The sequence below is a fragment of the Lonchura striata genome, chromosome 1A (assembly GCF_050655825.1).
Source record: "Lonchura striata isolate lonStrDom1 chromosome 1A, ASM5065582v1, whole genome shotgun sequence".
Classification (NCBI taxonomy): domain Eukaryota; kingdom Metazoa; phylum Chordata; class Aves; order Passeriformes; family Estrildidae; genus Lonchura; species Lonchura striata.
The window spans coordinates 66,752,976-66,774,642 of NC_140741.1; the positions used below are offsets into that span (position 1 = coordinate 66,752,976).

At 34.9% G+C, this 21,667-nt stretch overlaps 1 protein-coding gene across 6 annotated transcripts in view; it reads right to left on the minus strand.

Moving 5' to 3' along the window:
- The window catches only part of CACNA2D1 (calcium voltage-gated channel auxiliary subunit alpha2delta 1), a 357,434-nt gene that overhangs the window by 168,261 nt on the left and 167,506 nt on the right, over positions 1-21,667 (minus strand). The gene's annotated exons all lie outside the window — the stretch shown is intronic.

Here is a 21,667-nt window from a genome sequence, read left to right on the forward strand (position 1 = left end):
ATTCTGGCAACTCTCTGGAAACACTACCATGTAATTCAAGCAAAGCATAGAAGGCGAAGATTGCTCATTCCCATTCTAAAATAAGTCAGAAATTCCATTCAGTACAGCTTGGTGAAAACTGTGGTATGTCCTATGAAATACAGGTTTTTGTTTTTGTTTTCTTGTTTAAATATTACTGAACCATTTAAAAGTGTTGAAGATTTAGGCTCACTGGAGTAGCTTTCCACCAAATAAATTGCTGCAATGTGCCCAAAGATTTTTGAATAAAATACATTTTAAGTGCATTTCTGTATGAAATAGAGACATGCATGAACGTAGCCTTTTTAATTACCTTTACTGATTTTGAATAATGAATGAAAAGGATAAGTTTTATTTCTTGATATTCAGCAGTGTGTTTAAAGTAGGTGACTGCTGCTGATCTCCAAAAAATTAACTCAATTTATTTTTTTCAGTTCTGTTTATGGTAATACCTTTTATGTATCCAAATAAAAACTTGAACACAACAAAATGTTTTCTTTTATAAATACCAACAGGAAAGAGTGCTTTTAGTAATAATTTTTCAAGTGGATAAACCAAGAATTATTTTTATTTTCACTAAAAAAGTATGACATGTATTAAAAGGTTATACAGTTCATCTTTAAAAATTATCATTTTACTCACTCCATAAATAATGACATAATTTATTCTCCTTTGTGACCTTTTAGAGAGTCAAACATGAAAAAATATTACAGATGAGCTAAATGCCATTTTGAGGTAAGTGCTATTAACATGAATTCATCCTTTTTCCCTCAAAATGAACTTTTCCACTTTTCCATCAAGGCACTCTTCTATCCATAGGCCAGTTGGTTATGTATCTATAGCTGGATATCAAAGCCAGACCTCAAGGCATTACAGACACAGGAGGAAATTCTTTTCATCATTTAAGACTGATGCTAATTGCTTACTCACTTGATTGCTGCAAGGAAAAGATCATATAATGCTTGTGGAATCCTTTGAGTAAGTCAGAAGAGGCAAAGGTTCTATTTTCTTTGGTTCCTCTCCACTTTGTAAATAGCTATGTTCAAAATACTTGTTCTGTAAATAATGTGATCGGTTCAAAAGCCCCTCTGATTCTTTAGCAAGCAATATTTGAAACTGCAAAGGATGCACCTCTGAGTGGTACTAGCCAGAAATTTTAATACAAATGTTTTCATCACAAGGTGATCTGTTTACTTAAAAAAAAAAAAAAAAAAATTGGACACTTTGTTCACTGCAACTCTTTATGTCAGGTTGTATTAGAGAGGTTTCCTTGCAATCTCATCTTTAGAAGGTATCTTTCAGGAAAAATGAGAGCAGGAAAAGCAATGCAGACATTATTAACTGCTATATTGGTTTTCTTTACCTCTTTTGTTCTTAAAAGGAATATTTTCATAAAATACAATTTTTATTAGGCCCTCTCTTGTACTGACTCTCATCTAGATATGAGTTTATGTCCTGAGCCCCTCTTCACTGCTCTTGTTTATCCTGCTATCAAATTATTATGGTATAGGATTTTTAACACTGTCATCAACAGACACAACTCTGTCTACATAAATAAAATGACTCTTTATTTTCACAATTATATTTTTCTTGTCTTTTATATTTTTATTTATTTGTTTAAATTTTTCAAAGCTGCCTTGGCTTTACTATTTATCTCTACTGGACTGAACAGCATTTTTAAATCTCTTTTTAGAATAACTTTTCAGGAACTTGATATATTAATAAACTAATGAAAATAAACACTCTGTGCCCAAATGACTTAAGATCTTTTTTCCAAGGTTATTCATATCTTGTTGTCCATTATCCTGCCTGAAGATATTACCTATATAATGAATAAACTGACACTGACATTGGACATATCTCACTGCTCTTAATAAAGAAAATATGAGATACCCAGTGCTACAACACACTGAATGCTATATGGTTCACAAATTAGATTCATGGATCACTCAGATCTTTAGAGGACAATTTTTCATCATTTAACCACTTCTAGTTGGCAAGAACAAATTGCTTTGTTGCTGGCTCTCAAGCGAGTAGTTTAGTTATTTATTAACTTCTTGACACAAAGAATTTGAATCTTCCCACCACTGTACACTTTTGCCACCAAGTAATACTTGGTCAGCAAACTGAGGGTAAGTGTAAATATCCTAGATATTTTCATTCTTTATCCAGTAATTTTGTGCAAAACAGGGGTTATTACTTCTGTTCACCAATGGAGGAATTTGGTAAGGCAATCCTGAAGCTGAACTTATAATAGAATGACTTTGGAAGACCATATGCATAAAGGAAAAACTGTAGTGTAGTATCAATATATAATTTTATGGTTTCCATCATCTTTAGTTCCCCTTTCAAAGCAAAATTTTTTAGTATCTGCAAAAGACATCTGGAAAGCCATATAAAAATTTCATTAAGGACAAGGTCATAAATGCTTTATTTTTAACTCTTATCATTTTTTTTTCTAATTGCAATTTTTCTTCCACACTTTCATTGATAATATCATCTGCTGAAGTGAGATTATTCCACTGTCTTTACATTGCTTTTCATTTTAATAGTTCTGTTTTCCCTGCTTGGGGTACAAAACAATTCCAATGGGAATCATTACATATTGGGTACTATTAACAAATTCTTAAATTTCACCACACAAGATCTGAAGTTGATGGTCTCTGTAATCTCTGTGTCTAGAGAAGAAAAGCATGGGAAACATTTGCGTTCATAAAATCTATAAATGAAATCTGAGCTCACACCAACACTAACTTAACTCATATTTTGTTTTTCTACAGAGCAAGTTCACAGACAGCCTATTGATTCAACACATAAATGCCTAAACTCAGCTCAGGATTACATGAATGAAGCTGCAGTTGGCTTTTCATCACAAGAAACAGGGCTTTTTTCCATCAAGTTCTTTCAAGAACAACAAGGGATACAGAGAAGACATACAGACACTACAGATAATTATGAATAGCAAAACTGTAATAGTATATCTATGTCATTTTGCTGGTAGAAAGTCTACATCCTCCTTTACAAAGTGCCAAAATGAATGCTCCTGGTCACTGCTTGCCATGTAGTGGTGTCTACAGGAACACCTCCTCTCCAAATCTCATGCTAGAATTCCAAGAACTTTTCATGCAGTATGTGCTCCACCAACTTTTCAAAGGTTCGTTTTTGAAGTCTTTTTCAACAGACATCCAATGTAATCTATTCAGAAATGCTGCTTTCACTGAAGCTGTAGTTAAAATTATATAAAACCTCAGATCTATCTGTGGGTTTCCTAGAGACCCTACAGGACCCAGATCCTGTGATGCAGCCTAAAATGGTGTTAGAAGGGATATTATATATATATATGTAAAAGGGTGGGGGCAAGAAGAAAAAGGTTTTCTGCAGCTTTTCATATTGTAAGAAAGTAATATAATCTATTAATTTTGTCAGATACTGCAGTTATCCTTTTTTTCCTTAAAAGATGTGTTTACATAATTGTAGGTAAAATGTTAAAATAAAAAAAATTACACTTTTAGCCATTACAGAGACACTAGAAAGCAATTAACTCCCTCTGAAAAGAAAATAGAAGAGCATCAGTTAAATGTTTCTACAACTTAAATATTTTCTTCAGTAAACCACTTGAAGCAAAATTATTGTAGCAGATTATATTACTGCATTACTATAAGTACATGTTTTAAAATCTGAAATCACAGCCAAATATGGTTTTTAAACAGGATACCTCCTATGACTTCTAAGTATTTTACCCAAGAAGTTCTTAAGCATCAAAGAGAGTCAATGTCAAAAAGCTGTTCTGTATTGCAGATAATCTGCAAGCAGTGAGGATTCTTTTCGTTTGCAGGTAAGAGGCAGAGAAAGAAATCAAAATCAGGGAGAAAACAAACCATACAGCAAATAAAAGCCTAATTTTGACTCTTCAATTTAAAAAAAAAAGTCTTAGCATTACAGATAGAAATTTGGTCTACATTTTAAAATCATTTTAGTCCCACACACTTGGAAAAGATACTATTCACTGATATTAGTGAATAAACAGGGAGTTCTGTTGCTTAGTATGAAGCAATAAAAAAATTAATAATATTGGTCCATTTTACTCTTTAGGTAGACCAAAGAAAATTAATGTAAATGCCTACAAGTGCTAAAAAAGCATTTCATTAAGTGTTGGCAAAACATTATTTGTAATAAAAAATAAATATTCCTTGTATCCCCTTGGATAAAGAGCTGTATATAAAAAGTTCACTCTAATACCTTTGAGGTAATTAAGGTTTAAACCTATATTAACAAATTCTATGACAAATAATCAAGGCAATTTTAGTTTAATCCTTTATATAGTCTGACAAGCAGTTTAGAGGCACAATAGACTCCTCAGAAAAAAAAGGAAAATATGGCCTACCACACATTAAAAATTACATCTGTTATTAAAGAGGATAACGTCAGAGAATAAAAGTCTGCAAACAGGGGAAAAAAAAACCAAAGAATGTCAACTACTACTATCTCTGTTATTACAGCTTTGTGATTTTACATAAGGGAAATTACACATATAAAATAAGGGGCTTAGCTGCTAACACCTTCTTTCCTCCCTTTAGTATCCATGTGTAAAAATACTGATTTATCACTTATACTTAAAGTGAACAAAGTTTCAGGCAATATAGTAAACCAGTGCAATTATAATTACAATGTATGCATGCAATTACAGGAACTAAACATGGGCTGGAAGAAATTGGTTAGAATGCATTTAAAACATGAAAACTGGACATAGAATCAGGCTATTTTAAAAATCAAATTATTAAATTAAAAATAAAACTGAAATAATATTCTGTCAAGAAATATGTCACTATATTACCTAAAATATGGACAAATGAGTCACTCAGGTTAGACATTTTTGCCCCAAACTTAATTTGATTAAATAACTGCTTTGTCAGAATATTAAATTTCATACACTAATTAAAACCTTCCAGGTCTGCACTATAATTTATGGTAAGCTTATTTCATCAGATTTGTGTAAAGGACTTTTCTCAAGATTCCACTGAGACTAATAATTGAAATGAAAAGATGAAGGTGAAGATTACAGGAAATAACATAAAGGGGCATTAAAGGTGCTGCACATTCTTTGTCATAGACTATTCTTTCTTTTAAATAGTGAGAAAGACCTACTTTATCAGCATTCATTTACAGGTTATTCCTGAAATTATCAATCCAGAAACCTTCAACATTTGCCAACAATTTTCATGAGGGGGTCGCTGGACCACTCAGAGATACATCAGAGTGACGAATAAAATGAATAATTTACCAATTACCTGCATGCTCAATAGCAGGACTAGAACATACAAGCCTCATTTAAAAAGATGTCAGGTAAATGCAATCCACACATATAGAATCCAGATAAAAATACACTATAGGAAATATAATCTTTCAAGCTCTTGACAAAGATTTTGAGGAATTTTGATCTGAGATTGAATCCACAGATTGCAGCATTGATGGTGGTCAGATTTTAGGCATTTGAGTTAAAAACTGCGGTCTTGAGAAAGTTCATTGAAGTCTAAACTTGGAAAAAGCTAAAACTTTGGAAATACCTGAGATTCCACCATAAGTATTCTTTAGGTATCTGACGTCCCACATAGCCTAGGCTGGGTTCTGCCAACCCAGCAGCTTTGTGGCCAGGGAGGGTCTCAGCTCCCTCTGGGAGCATCGCTGGAGCCGTCACCCATCTGCTCCTGGGTCCCCCCATGGCCTGACCTGCACAGGGACACATTTCCTCGGTGACAATATCTGATTACGTGCTGAATTTAACCATGCTTGATTTAATTTGTCTGCTGCAAATTCTAATTAGTAAAGCTGAGTAAGAAGTTTTTTATATCACATTCAAACCTCAGGAGGAAACCCTCCTAGTTTTCACAGAACACAAGAAGTAGGTTTTTTTTTTTTCCTTTGCCTCAGTGTCCATATTATGCTACATTATACATTTACTTCAAAAAAGGGGAAGCAGTGAAGAGTATTAAGATTACCTGAATAACCTCAAAAAGAAGAATAACAAACATTAAAAAGAGTACTTATGTCTTCAGATGTCTAGAATTCATCACATGAACTGTAAAAAATTGGCAAAACTTCTCAATGACAAAAAAAAAATTCCACAATTTCCAGGTATTTTTCACTGTTGGAATAACTGTTACAAATTGGACTACTTATGCTGCCAGGACAATACTTAACTTCATGAAAAAAAGTTAAGAATATATTTCAAGTACTAATTACACTTTGACATAGATTAAAAGTGAAAAGTAGTTGAATGTGTGAAGTTAGATGTAATAGAGCCCAAAAGATGAGAAATACAAGTCAGACAAACACATACCCAAATCAAAATCTACAGAGATGTCTGTTCTTCTGAAAGAATACTACATATTCCACAAATAACTTCTGCATAAAGACATCCTTTGGATCAATGGCCTGCAGCCAAACATCAATCTTTGCTGGACATGCAGAAAATTGTTAATATAACAACAGAATTTTGGCAATTTGCCTACTGGTAAGCATAGTCTATTAAAAATTAGCCACTGAAAGTTCAAAGTTGTAAAACCACATTGATATTATTCTCTGGTATAGTTGCCTATATCACAGACTGACTCATTTTATTTAGTCAGGCTGAAAAATTATTTTCAAGAATGGTATTTTGATCCATAACAAAACCTAGGATTTTATGTATTTGCATGTGTGACAAATGACCAGGAAACAAAATCATAAGGTAACTCTACTGGAGTTACCAAACTTAAAGAACCAGCTTTACATTTAATTTAAAGAACCAGCTACATATCCAAAGAGATAGGAATAACCATCCTCTCTATTCTTCCTCCAGTGCTTTAAGGCAAATACAAAGAAAACAAGAGATAACCCTGAGAAACAAAAATATTTTAAATTCATTTTAATTTTGACAAATAAATTCTTCCAAAAGGTCCAGGAAACTGCTAATTTTCTCATCACAATAGGTTCCTCAAATTATAAGCAAATTCTTTTTATAAGGCAAAATGCAAGAGATTACAAAGCAGATTTCCAGGTGGGAAAATGAAATTAATTTGTTAGCAGCTAATTAACCTCTATATCACACTATCTGATCAGTTTAATTAAAGCAGCAAAGTATGTTTATTCTAATTTATTTAGCATTACTTTCTTTAGTTGATGAATGAATATAAAAATAAAATAATTTTTTAAAGATTTGTCTAAACTTATCACATATTTGGATTGTAAATAGTGGAAAAAGTAGAGTATAGGAGCCTAGTTAAACAATTTGGACATAAATTTCCTTTGGATTCACAATAAATTGGCATTCTGAATTCACACCTATGTAGGTGCTGGGATGCAATGAACCACTTGTACTATCATAACTTAATATCAAAATATGCCAGTCCTTCAACTGCAACAAATCTTCAAAAGCCCTGGAGAAAATTACTTTCTACAAAGCAAGAGGCAAACATTTAGTAGAATTTGTCCCCAAAAAATATGTGTGCACTTCTTCTGTGTTCTATCCATTACAACCAAGAAATAAAACCTTGCTTAGCACTGCTGAAATCAGTTGTAACAAAAAGGAAAAAAAAATTTAGGCATATGACACTAAAATGCAATAAAAACTCAAGAGGGTAGCTTCTTGGTGATCTATGAGAGTGGCTGAAGTGTACTTGAAGGCTTATCTTCAAAAAAAAAAAAAAAAAAAAAGTGCATCACAAGTCACTCTAACTAAATTCTAAGCAATAACAAACTCCCAAGTAATATTAATGTATTTTAAGAATCTCACTGGAATAGAAAAATGCCAATATTTTGCATAACTTTCCTTAAAATGCAACAGCAGAGAGCTGTATACAGCTTTCTATTTACTCTTTTATCCACATGTAAAATCTAAAATATAAGAAGATTTTAGGATACTTCAATTATACAGTATACAGTATTAAAATACTGTGTAACACAGGAAAAATGAATTTTCTTATATAAATTATGAAAGTATTATCCAAATTTTGGATCACATTTTACAATGCTAACACTGATCTGTAATTTTAATGATCTCTAATAATTTTTTAAAGCACTGATTTCTTTCCTTGTCTGGATCAATTCTTCACTGAATTTATTCAATCACTTAAAAAGTGTCTTTAAACCACAGGGAATTATAACATAACAAAAAAAAAAAATCCCCAAAACAATTGCTATAACTCACCTTACACAATTTTCATGAAATTAGGAAAAAACCTAACCAGATCTCTCGATTTCCTCCTAAATGTGAAAAGTCCCTTTACAAAAAAGAAAAAAAGTTCAAAACATGTCAGGCTATGTTTTCTTTTCAGATTGCTCTGGCTTACCCACATAACAAATGTCTGGCATATTGGCTGCTAATTGTTTTAATGGGCCTCTTATAAAGACAAATCTTTCTTAAGACTTTAATCTAAATTATTTTTTCTCTATCTCTGATGTCTTAAAAAGAAAGCAACTCCGGACAGCAATTACCAGGTTCTAAGAATTATCCCAATCTCACCTAATTAATAAAGAACAGAAGAAATCATAATTTAATTATTCAGCTTTGGCAGCTGTTTTGTGCATGTCTTGCACTCAATCACAGCAATAAAGCAAAGCTTCAGCAGCACACTTTATTTCAGAAGTAGCTCAGTAGCATGAGACAAGCCAGCAGCTGGAAAATATTCCTTTTATTATTTAGTATTAAATGATGAAGACTTTTCCATTTAATCACTACAAGCAAAAAGTTCATATATTAATAAAAATTACAACAAAATTACTTTTCTTCTTTATTATTGTTGTTACATTGGTGTGCTGGAAGTCATGCAGGAGAGAATGAGGATTTAAGAGTTCTATCAACATCTTGCTATTGTGTTTCTCATTCTCCATTTTAGTTATGGATTTGCACATCCTTCTAGTTCAACAACTGCACACAATTCAAAAAATATTTTAAGTTTTATATAGATGAATCTTATTCTAGGCAGAGACTTATGAAGTTTACAGCATTTTAGAATTTCCATCAAAGTCTATAGTAACACATGTATGTTTGGGTCCTTATACTGTATTGCTCACTTTCAAATTCTCATAAAAATCAGCACTTTGAAATTCATCTCCTTTTTAAAATTAAGGGTGGACAGACAGATATATCACAGAAGTGAGAATATGTGAAGATAGAGACAATGTGATAAATTTTAAACTGACAAAGCAGCTCTCTCTTGTAAAAAAAAAAAAAAAATGAAATTAAGGCAGTTATTTGTTAAGAAAGTCAGAAAGACTCCTGCAAGCCTAACCAAGGCTACTGAAAAAAGAGCTTAGCACTGGAAGATCACAGTAAAGAAAAGAGAATGAAGTAAATTGCAAAGTGTATTAAACTGGTTTTAGTTTGAAGAAATGCATCATTTTGTTCCCTGAAATTTATGCTGAGTTGCTTAAAACTATCTCAGCTCAGCTCTCCACAGCACCATTACACAGCACTACAGAAGAGCGAGCTGAGATTGCAGAAAGCACAAGAGGGAGAAACTACAAGTGTTTAAAAAGGGATATGGGAAACTTAGGCTGATGAGGAAAGAAGAAGGAATGCTGCAAAGTGTCAGGGATGATGGCATGTGCACAGCCACAGAAGACATAGCAATGAAAACTGGGGAGAAGGGCAGGAGACTATTGTAGCAAAGCAGTCATTCCAAACTGTTTCCAATTCCAACTGTTACCCATCACCTCTTTGACAACAGCCAAAATTCCCTGGTCCTCTTCTCCTCTTCCCCCTCCCTTCCCTCCCATTCCCGCTTCTCATTTTACACAATTCATGTTAAAAACTTTGCAATCCACCTTGCTAGAGATTGTTTTCTTTTGGTTTCACTTTAGGAAGTTTACTGAATGTGATGGGCTCATAACTCTTACAGCACCAGAAAACTAAATGAACAGAAACCATCCTAAATTAGCCACTCTATGCCTAGAAAAGTCCTCCAAAGCTATTTCAGCAGGTGATGTACTACAAGTACCTCTAAACACGATCTAACACTTTTAGAACCCCACTATCCTGATGAGAGCAGCACAGGCTGTGGTTATTTGGATACAGTGGAGTGAAAATCCCAGGCATAAGTAAACCATGGGTTCCTGCAGAGTGAGCATTGGCCAACGGTGCACATTGACCCCAAGGGCCAGGACTTCTTTTCTGCAGTAAGCCACAAAGACATTGCTCACATTGAATCTGAAATATTCCTGGGGTTTAAAAGATGAAGGAATTAAAATGTCAAAAATATGGGCACATACTAGTTTAAACATTTGAGATACTCAAAGTATCTCATCCTACCAGAGTTAGTGCTTTGTAGGCCTCCAAAACAAGAGACTCAGCTAAAAGTGTGTTCCAGTTTATAGACATAAATACACAAACACTATTAGATGATCTCTTTGAGCATATATGCATGTAGATGGATATATAAATATATGTGTACATATAAACACAGAGGAAAATTTATACAATTGATATCTGCATATAAATAACTCCTACACATTTAAGTAGGCCCAGCACAATCTTAAAATTTGTCTGATTGTCAAAATATCACCTAAATGTTGTTTATGAACACAGAGCAATAAGGAAAAGCATATCTAGTATCTCAGTAATCTGTAAGCTTTAATTTATTATCTTCAAGCAATAAAGAAGACAATTTCCTCTGTTTCATATTAAAACATTTAAAGCTCTTGCAAATATAGTATTGTAGAGCTCATTCAGACATAAAAAAACTTGATGAATTCAGCTGTATTTATCTTAATATTTTCTTATCAGTATAAAGAAGACATGAGGAATTGAACAAATTAAGTGCATCCTATTATTGACAAACACGCACAAGTTCAGTCAGAAAAATGGATTTGCACTGCTCTACTCTTACTAGTACATGTAAACACTACAGTGAATTATTATAATTTCACTGAAACCTACTGATGTTAAAGGAAGTTCTGTCCTGTCTATGTCATAGTTATTTTTCATAAAAGCATTATTCATAGTTCACAATCATGGCATAGTTCATAGTATTGTAAATATTTTCATAGAAATTATAGGATATTTTCCCTACTGCTCTTAGTTCAATGTTTGAAGAGCTTACTAAACTTATGGATTTTGCCTTCCAATTTTCAAGGTTAATTTATTTGTAACTTTTATGTATCTATTGCTATAAATAAATTGGAGGCAATATATATACTGCCTCCAATATCATCTCAGCAGGTTTTATATGCTTACACACTCTTACATGCCCTAATGTAATTAATGCAGAGCCAAAACATTAGAGATTGAGAGAGACTGGAAGTGTTTGGGATTGAATCACCCATTTGGTGTCATCCCTATAATAAGGAAAGCAAGGCAACCATCAGCAGAGGAAATGGCAGCCATCACTAGGGATTAATAAATATATTATTGACATGGTTTTGAAAAGAATACTTCAGTCTTAATCCAGTTTTTGGGATTTTTTGCTGGTATCTCTCACCAAAAATGAAAAGAAACTACCCTTTTTCGCAGCAACACACCTTTAGGAGAAAATACCTGCAAATATGGGTAAAATAAAATGGAAATGTTCTATCTGAAAGGTGGGGAAGTGCTATGGCAAAACTTCCTCTATGAGCATTTTAGAATACTTTAAGTCTAAAGGTCATTTGAGCTATGATGCCTATAGCAAATTAGATGAAACTTGCCTATATGGAGAATATTCAATCTGGTATAAAACTTGCTGGAAGTTTTCTTTAAATTTTTATGTAGGAAAAAACCTCACAGACAAAGCACAAGAAGTTTTATGAGATGAAAACATCAGAATTTTGTGCAAGCACAGAAAAATATCAACTGAGCCGATGTTCTTAGTTTTACTGTACTCCTGTGTAACTCTTAAGAAATGCAAAACTGAAGTTACCCTCCTGAAAGGTGGTAATGCCCAAAGGAATAAGACAAACCTACTTGAATTAACAATTCATCAGGGATTATTCACCCATTTTTAAATTCAAGGGTCTGGTCTGATCATTTTTATATTTATTCTCACATTTTCAAGAAAGTTACAATTCAATAGTATTTTAGTGAAATACAATTTATGACTAATGAATGGGAAAATTAAAACAGCATTAAAGTGTGTGCTATAAATTCATCAATCACGGTCATAGAGCTGGCCCAGACTTCTTGAGACTTGCTAAATCTTAATGCCCCTTCCATTTGTGTACTTATTTAAAGGGTTCTTACGTGCTCATAGCAAGAATTAACTGGGAAAAAACAAAGTAAATGCCTAACAGCTACATTTTTGGTCAAATCAGGTAGAATTTTTAAGCATTTATTTGAATGATGTTAGCACATGTTAGGATATTGCTAATTTATAAGAATATCTCTGCTCTGTGCTACGTACATCTCTTGCTTTGTGGCCAAGTCTACAGAAATATCTGACACTACTTCAATCACACATCAGCATTAGCAGGACATAAAAGAGACACTCTTTTACCTTTTGTTTAAATTCTGATGAGAATTACACAATACTCAGGAGATGGAAAGCTAAGAATTCCCAAATCCCTCGAGCAAAATGCAGCTCTTAATAATAAGATTGTCTTGCACTCCCAGAGCATTTGAAAGTCTATGTACAATGAAAGACCTATTAAAATTTCTACAGTATTGCAACTGCAAAAGAGTGCAGACATCAAACTTTTTCTGTTCACATCTACTGCACAAGCCTCTTCTCAAGGAAAAGGGCTTCTTGAGAGTGTAGAGGTCTACAAACTTTTAATATGGAAACTTTCCAACTCCCCTCTTAGGTCCTTTTCTAAAGGTAATGAGCTGTGACAAAGATAAGCTCCATTTTCATCTGGCATCCTACAGGAATTCTGAGACAAAAGAAGAAGGTAAAATATCAGGCCTGCATGACACTACTGGCTTTGTCATTTGAAAATAAATAAATGGAGTTAAGAAACCCACAAATATCTCCACCTTCAAAAATCCAACCCATTCAGCTCAGACTTTCAGAAAAGTTATATTTTTAGTATGAAATAACACATGTAGAATTCCATATACACATAAAATATTAATATACACATACAGTATTTACTCTTTCTGGCAGGAAATATTTCAAAAATATTTGGGTCTAATTTCCTTTAAAAAAACTTCCAAGGTTTGCTATTATGAATGGAATTCCTTCTCTGAAGTAAGAACCAAATCTCTATAATATTTTCTGAATTTCTCAAACTTAGAAGTTTGACTCCATTATGAGAAATCATATTTGAATCTAATACCATTGATTAACTTTTGTGCATATTCAATCAGGGTTTTTTTAATTTAAATTAAAAAAAAAAAAAAAAGGGAAAAAGAAAGCAGCAACAAAAAAGCAGCAACAAAAAAATCCCTCTCCCAATTTGTAAATATTGACAACAAAGGTTGGTTAATACTTTTTCCAAAACATTGGCACATTTCCTAAATTCAGTATAAAAAGGGTGAGAATAATATGCAACAACCAACAGGAAAATGAGTTTCCTGGTAAAGTGAGAAAACTAGTCAGATCCTAGTTATACTGGCAAGGATAAATTACAGAAAAAAAGTATATTGTTAGTTTTGAAATGAAAATATTTGACAAAAAAGCTTACAGACAAACTAAACAGTGCCCTTGAAGTCCAATTCTAATTGATTTTACTTATTCACCAAAGGCAGTAAAGCAGTGCTATGAATTACTTATTCCAGACTGACATGAGAAACTGAATTTGAAGTGAAAGGTATAATAAAAAAACTAGTTAGCTTCATCTATGCCACAAATTCAATGAACTCTTAGAAAACCTGCACAATAGCAGCCTGCAAAAGCTTTTCATAGCATATTGTACTTCTCAGTTTTAAACTGAAGAACCTACAGGATGTTAATAAATTGAGTACAATAGTATATCTTGCTTTTAATAAGGTGTTTGTTCTGAAAGCACATTAAAGCCTCATTCAAAATGAAGGTGATAATGCATACGTATGGCAGCTTAATAATAGAAATCACACCTTTCTTTCTTTTCTTCTTACCTAGATCCTTCCCTCCACCTCTTTCAGAAGGTGCACATTTTTTAAATTAGTTGCCTGGTCAATAAGTAAAAAAGTGTATTAGATGTCTTTAACATATTTGATTTTTCAGATAAAATGGAATGCTTTAAAGCCCTCAGCAGTGATTGAAGGTGTTTCTTTGCTTTACTCTAAAAGCTTTTTTGGCAAGTTTCCAACCAGTGAAGCACTTCACTGCACAGATGAGATCCGTGCAATGACTGATATTATAAAGTTACACTCCTTTACTGAAGGTAAGCATAGTAAGAGGTGGTAAATAACTAAAAACCAAAAACTAGCTCCTCTACAGCTACACATTTTATATCCCTGCTTATATATAATCTGAATTGTAATTGTACTGCTACCACTGTCTTCCTCATCAACTTTCTAATCAGTTTAAAATTCCTAAAGTGTGAAAAAGAAAAAATAAAATCAAGGATTTCATACTAATTAATCACACTAACATTCATTGGTGTAATTCTCATATAGGATCATATCAGAGATATAATGGAACAGAAGCATGGAAGAGCTGTCCTACGGCAGCCCATATTTTAGAGGAAAATCTATGATTTCTAAAGTGAAAGACTCACCTGAGAGACTCTAGGAAGTTATAAAACTCCAGGCAAGGCAGCAAGCAACACTACTCTTAGAAAGATTTCTAGTGGCTTTGTTTTTGGGTTTTTTTTTAATTGCCTGTAAGATGTTTTTCTTTAACTAGTGCCTGCTATACATTTGTAGACCAGAAGGCACACTGAGAGTTTTTGAAATAAGAATCCAAACATTAAGGGGCAGGATGCTGGGGACAGACAGGTAAACAGAGGGATCTTGTTCCCAGGAGGGAATGCCAGACAAATTCTGCACTAATCTGGTGAGCCTTATGTCACATCTCCAAAGAGGCTTCATCATGGACATTTTCAGAGTAAAATACTGTGATGAAATTTAGATGAAACTCTCCTTACTAATGATGGAGATCCTGGGAAGCTGAAGTCAGTGTGTTCCAAAGGCTGTAGCTATTGTGTTTCCTGTCTCACTTTGACAAATATTATAGAGAACTGCAGAAATGTTTGTTCCTGGCACATTCACAGTGGACTTCCATGACTCAAAAAGGTATAAGTCATTTGATAAACATCAACTAAACATCAGAACAACCCTTAAACCCACCCAATTTCAGAAAATATGATTTATCCTTATTTCCTCTTTACCTCACCTTCTTACTGTTCCCAGCATATAAACACAGAAATTCATGCCCTGGGTAGAAAGATGTTCAAGTGTAATCACTGGCAGAAAAATGTTATTTCATTCCTTTCAGTGAGATAGAGGACATTTAATTCCAATTATACACAAATGAAGGCTACAGGTCACAGAAGAGGTGGTGCACAGCCCTTCAGAGAAAAAAAATGTTATCCTGCCTAGAACCTGTCAATTTAAATTTGTCATTTGGATGGAATTTTTTTTTAAGTCACAGAGGCTTTAGAAGTTTGAGGCATTATACAGAATGAATCAAAATTAATGGAAGATTTATTTCACTGAGTTTTGGATCAAAGCACTGTATGAAGATACAGACAGCTTTGACACTTTGCCTCTGTTTAGTGTTATTATAACTTTCACAAAATTATTAAGTCTACATGACTTCCTAAGAAAGGATCCCACACCTACTTTGAACCTGTGAGGACTGGCTCCCTGTACTGCAGGTCTGGTGCCAAAGCTCAACTGCATCATTTCCCACACATGCTCTTTGCAAAAAGGAGAATTATCAGAGGTACAAACCACGAGAGAACTATATCATCTCTCTGAGGAGATGAGAGAAAAAATATTCTAGTTTGTTTTCTTCACAGAGTTTTCCTTCTGTCAAGAGACAAAATATGTTTAGTAAACTGCTTCTTTATAATGAAACAGTGCCAAAGCTGGTAGTTTAATGGTTTGTTTGTTTGTTTTCCAGCTGAGGCTTTTAAGATACAATGTTTTAGCATTCTTATAACATCCACAATAAATTACAGACCTGAAAATTAATTTACAGTCCTGAAAATCTTAAAACTGCAAGATACAACAAAGACATCTACTACAGTTCTGCTCTTGCAGGTCACCACTTGGATCAACTCAGGTGATAGGAAAACTGTTTTATCTTTGTTATCCTTTTCATCTACTGTTCCTTTGGTAAGCAACTTTTCACTACAGTTTTATGCAGCCATAATTTATACTAGAAAAAGATAAACAAAAAAACCATAATTCCAAAGTAATATTCCCGTGATCTTTTGTCATTATTTTTAAGCCCAGATTGTACATGAACACCAGCCTACATATTATCATTAGAGAAAATGCTGTCTCAAAATTACCAAGAGGTAGAAAAGCATCATTTACACAGAAGAAAATAAAATTACACTCCTGGTTAAAAGATAAAGCATATTGAAAGAATTTTTCATGTGACATTTTTATATGATAATTAGTTCTTAAAAGTCTGAGTTTCAGTCTCCATATAAATAAGTGGATGTTAATAGGCCATCCATACAGACTCCCCTTTTAAAATACCAATGAGAGATCCCTTATGTTTATACATGTGTAAGTACAATTAATACAGCAACCCAACTGGAAATAAAATTGCTTTAGTTAACCAACCATTGCAAGGCAATCAAGTGTGGTATCAAATGTAATTGTAGAAGATTCATTTGGGGAATAACAGCAATTACTTCTTACAGAATTCTCCCTTTCATTCTTTCAGTTTGCTTTTTTTTTTTTCATGAGTCTCTATGTCACAAAAATAATTGGATGATCACAACTGTCAAAACCATCCCCCTTTCAATCTGTAGTGTACAAGAAATTTCAAACTGACAAGGCTGTTTCATTTAGATATATTGGTTTGTACCTCTGAGTTGTAACTGCTTTAATCTAAAATATTCAAGCAGGCTTAATTCCTTCAGCTGTATAGGCAGCTGGGAATTGGGCAGTAACAATGCAGAAGGAAACAGAGAATGAGATTTCTTCATTTGCCTGAAGCTAAGCACTTTTGATTTGCCTTCATAAACTTCACAAATATTCTCTTAGGACCTGTTTTCTAACAGGCAAGTATTATTTTTGGGCCATACAGGTAAATTGCAGTTCAATTATTTTAACCAACTTTGTGCTTCATCAGGAAATAATGCATCACAATCCAGTATTTCTTTTTTCCTCTTTTTTGCTTAGAAAATATTTGATATTCTTAATTGCTATTCTTATTTAATATTGCTTTGAATAACTTTAGTAAATTAATTAGTCATTTCCAAAAGTATTTTTTATTTAATTATCAGTGAAAAATACCCATATCATAATGATTTTTTTTTCTGTCACTTAGCTAAAACTAATGGTAAATATGTAATATGCATGCTCTTAACTCATTTTAGATTTCCAAAAGGTCCAGCTCACAGCTGGATAACTGAATTACATGGTGGATGAGCAATGGGGTCACGGGCCAGGCACAAAGGTCACAGTGCATGGGGGGACATCAGGCTGGGACCTGTCACTGCTGGGGTTCCACTGGGATCCATCCTCAGCCTGGTTCTCTTCAACACCTTCAATAATGGCTTGGATGCAGGGTTCAAAGGAATACTTAGCTCATTTGCTGATGACATTGAACTGGGAAGGAGCTGTCTACTCCCTCAGAGGCAGAGAGGTCAGCAGAGACACCTCGATCCCCTGGAGTGATGGGCAGCCACCAACCTGATCGAGTTTAACAAGGGCCAGATTCTGCACCTGGGACAGGGCAGCCCTGGATGCACAGACAGACTGGGGAATGAGAGGCTGGAGAGCAGATTGGGAAGGGCCATGGGGGTCTGGTTGATGGCAAGTTGGACATGAGCCAGCAGAGCCCTGGCATCCAGGAGGGCCAACCCTGTCCTGGGGGGCACCAGGCACAGCATCGGCAGCCAGGCACTGGGGCAGTCTCACCTCGAGTGCTGGGGGCAGTTTTGGGCACCACAATATTGAAAAGAAATTGAAATATTAGAGAATGTCCAAATAAAAGCCAGGGAAATCCTTAGGAGGGGCATCTGAGGCCACAGGGTTTGTTCAGCCTGGAGAAAAGGAGACTGAGGGACACCTCAGTGTGGTCTTCAACAACCTCACAAGCGGCAGCAGAGGGGCAGGCACTGATCTCTTCTCTCTCATGACCAGTGACAAGACCCAAGAAACAGCCTGAAGCTGAGATGGGGGAGGTTTACATTGGATATTAGGAACAGGTTGTCCCAAAGGGAGTAGCTGGGTACTGGAACAGGCCCCTCAGAGAAGTGGTGACATAACCAATCCTGTAATGTGACCAGTTCAAGAAGTGTTTGGACAACACTCTCAGGCACAGGGTGTGACTCTTGGGGTGTCCTGTGCAGAGCCAGGTGTTGGACTTGATAATCCTAATGAGTCCCTTCAAACTCAGCACAGTCTATGATTCTATGAAACTGAAAGAAGGTAGATTTAGATTAGGCACTAGGAAGAAATTCTTTCCTTTGGAGGTGGTGAGGTACTGCCACAGATTTCCCAGAGAAGTTCTCTAGAAGTGTTCAAGGCCAGGCTGGATGAGGCTCTGAGTAATCTGGTCTAGTGGAGTGTATCCCATGGCAGAGGGGTCAGAACAATATGAGATTTAATGTCCCTTACAATCCAAGCCATGCTGTGAGTCTGTGATTTATAAAGGACTAAAAATTTAAGTTTTTTGTTTTGTTTTTCATCGTTTGATCTGGTTGAAGTAGTCGGATTTTAATACAGTATTGTACCTAAAATATTGGATGAAATTATACTCTTTTTCACTTAGTACAGGAAAAGGAATTTTAGTATATATGGATCTGTATGTTTGTAAATAGTTTGGACTCCTAACTATTTTTCTAAAGGACAAGCAAATTTTGTTCTTTAGACAATTTGGACAGTCTTTAGATTATTAGGTCAAATTTAAAAAAAAAAAAGGTCTCTGGGAGTAAATCTGGGTTTTTTTCCCTGTAGTAGCTTATTTCAAAAGACTGCATCTAAAATGCTGGATCTTGATTATACTGTGACATTAACCTGAAAATAAATGTTTTAATGCTTGCATGTTTCTTTTGCTGTGAAATGTGCAAAACCGACTCATATTTAGAGTAAGGTGTTAGAACAAGCACCCTGGTGGTCTCTTGACTGCCACATCCCTTGTAGCTCTGTACAGACCTTGGTCTCACAGTCAGCCTTTTTTGCCCTTTCATTTTTGCATCTGTTCCACTCAAGCCAGCCCAAATACACTTCCCCAGAAGGAATGCTTGTGATATTTTCCCCTGAAAACTCCATAGGCTATTATTTGGCTGCAATCTGACTGTCAAGGACATTGCTGATCACAAGCTCATTAGAAGCAGGAATAGCTTGTCCCATGAGTTTCATTCTACAGTGACTCATGTGCAATGCTGCTGGAAGGACTTTCATCACCCAAAACCAAATCCTGGATGAGAAATGAACCTCATACAGCATGATATAGACCATTCATAATGCTATCAGAAGAACTTCAAGAACCTTTAACTACAGAAAGTTTTACAATCTATCTTCTATTTTCCATCACAGCCATTAGGAGAATGACTCTCCCAGTGAAAATTAAGTTTATCAGAAAGATCTGTGTGCAAACTAATTTGAGGAGGCATTTTCTAAAAAGTAGGCCAGAAGAGAAGAAAGATTACTTCTGGCAAAAATGGGACAAATTAAATTATAAGAGGCTTAATACATTTATTTGAAATTTAATTGCATAACCTAATGTCAAGGTTATTATATGGTGCACACTATTCTGATCCAAATTCAAAACAGTAAAGTACAAGCTCAGTTTGCAGTTATTTTATTATAAATCCAATTGCATTTTTTTTTCAATACTGACCATAGTCTTTGCCCGAACTAAAACATTAATATAAAATCACATTTCCAAATTATTTTGAGATGTCTTTTTGGCAATGAACTCGGATAAAACCTGAAGCCTCTTTTGTATGACTTATTTCTACTATGAAAAAAAGGGTAAAAAGAAAAACAAAAGCTGAGGCAGTGTTGACATGATGCCAGAATACAGTGCAGAAGCAAAATGATTAAAATGAGATTCTGCCTGTATTCACACAGTTCTGCACTGAGTCCATCAAGCCTGCAGGTTTTGTTTTTCAGTCACTAGAGAGACAGATTAGCAGAAAAGGTCGCTGCAGCATTCTTGTTATAGCATCTCCACGGAATATGCATTGTGTGTTTTACCATGTGTTGGAAGCTGTGCCTGGGCAGAGAGCACACTTAAAAGCATTCAGGCTGTGTCCAGAGTCTCTGTTCTCCTGAAGTCAGTCACTCCTATCTGAATTACATGGCCTGACCTGAGGAGCTTTTCTGTCTGTTTTCAGATCTTCAAGTGCCTGAGTAACACTGGATCAGAATGAACATTTCTGCTGGTTTTGACTGGGTTAGAACTATTTTTCTTCATAGTAGCTAGCATGGGCTATATTTTGGATTTGTTCTGGGAACGGTGTTGATAATTCTGGTGTGGGTTTTTTTACTCCTGGGTATAGTTTTTGTGCAGATGAGGCGTTTTCTGCTATCCACACTGCCCCACCAGTGAGGAGGCTGGGGATGCACAGCTGACCCCAGCTGACCCAAGGGATATCCCGTGCCATACAGGACCACGCTTGGTGTAACACTGGAGGAAGGAGAAAGGAAGGGATGGACTTTTGGAGCGATAGTGTTTGTCTTCACAAGTCATCATTTAGGGCAAAGGAGCCCCTTTTCCTGGGGATGGATGAACACCTGCCTGCCCATGGGAAGTGGTGAAGGAACTCATTTTTCTGCTTTGCTACTGCATGCAACATTTGCGTTACTTATGAAACTGCCTTTACATTAACCCATGAGTTTTCTCAGTTTTACTCTTGCAATTGTCTTACCCATCCTGCCTGGGATTGAGCAGATACCTGTGCAGTGTTTACTTGTCAGCTGGGGTTAAACCACAACTACTGTAAATGCAGGCAAACCCAATGGGAAGAAATTACGATGTCTGATTCAATTCAAAAGGCAGAATTATTTCTTTATTATAACTATGCTAAAATACATTCATATACTATATAAAAGGAGGATACTAAAACTATATACTACTTTCTCTGACTCTATCTAACTCTAACACAACTCATGACCCTCTCGCTCGAGTCCTGCCCCAGGTGGGTTGGATTGGCCATCAGGCTCAAACAATCCTCACCAGAATCCAATCAAGCAATCACTCCCGGTAAACAATTCTCCAAACACATTCCACATAGGAAAATCAAGGAGCAGAAATAGAAATTGTTTTCTCTTTCATTTCTCTCTCTGCACCTCTATGAAAATCCTGAGAGGGAGAGAAATGCGCTTGCCACACACAACAACATTCTTAGAAAACCACTGTGCATTTAGCTGTGTGCCACAGTGATTCTTGTGGATGTGCAAACACAGTCCAAGTTTGTAGAGGCATCATGTAAAAGTACAATCTGCTTATATTTCTGAAGGAACATGGAATAAAGGCATAATAAATAATTTTGACACTTAGCCAAGTACTATAACCTAAAATTAAGAGGCTTATAATCACACAGCACAATATTAATTTGGTCAAATTGGTAATAAAAAAATCAAGGTTGTACATTTTAAAGTCATGTCACTTATTTTTCAGTAAAGCCTGAAATGAAT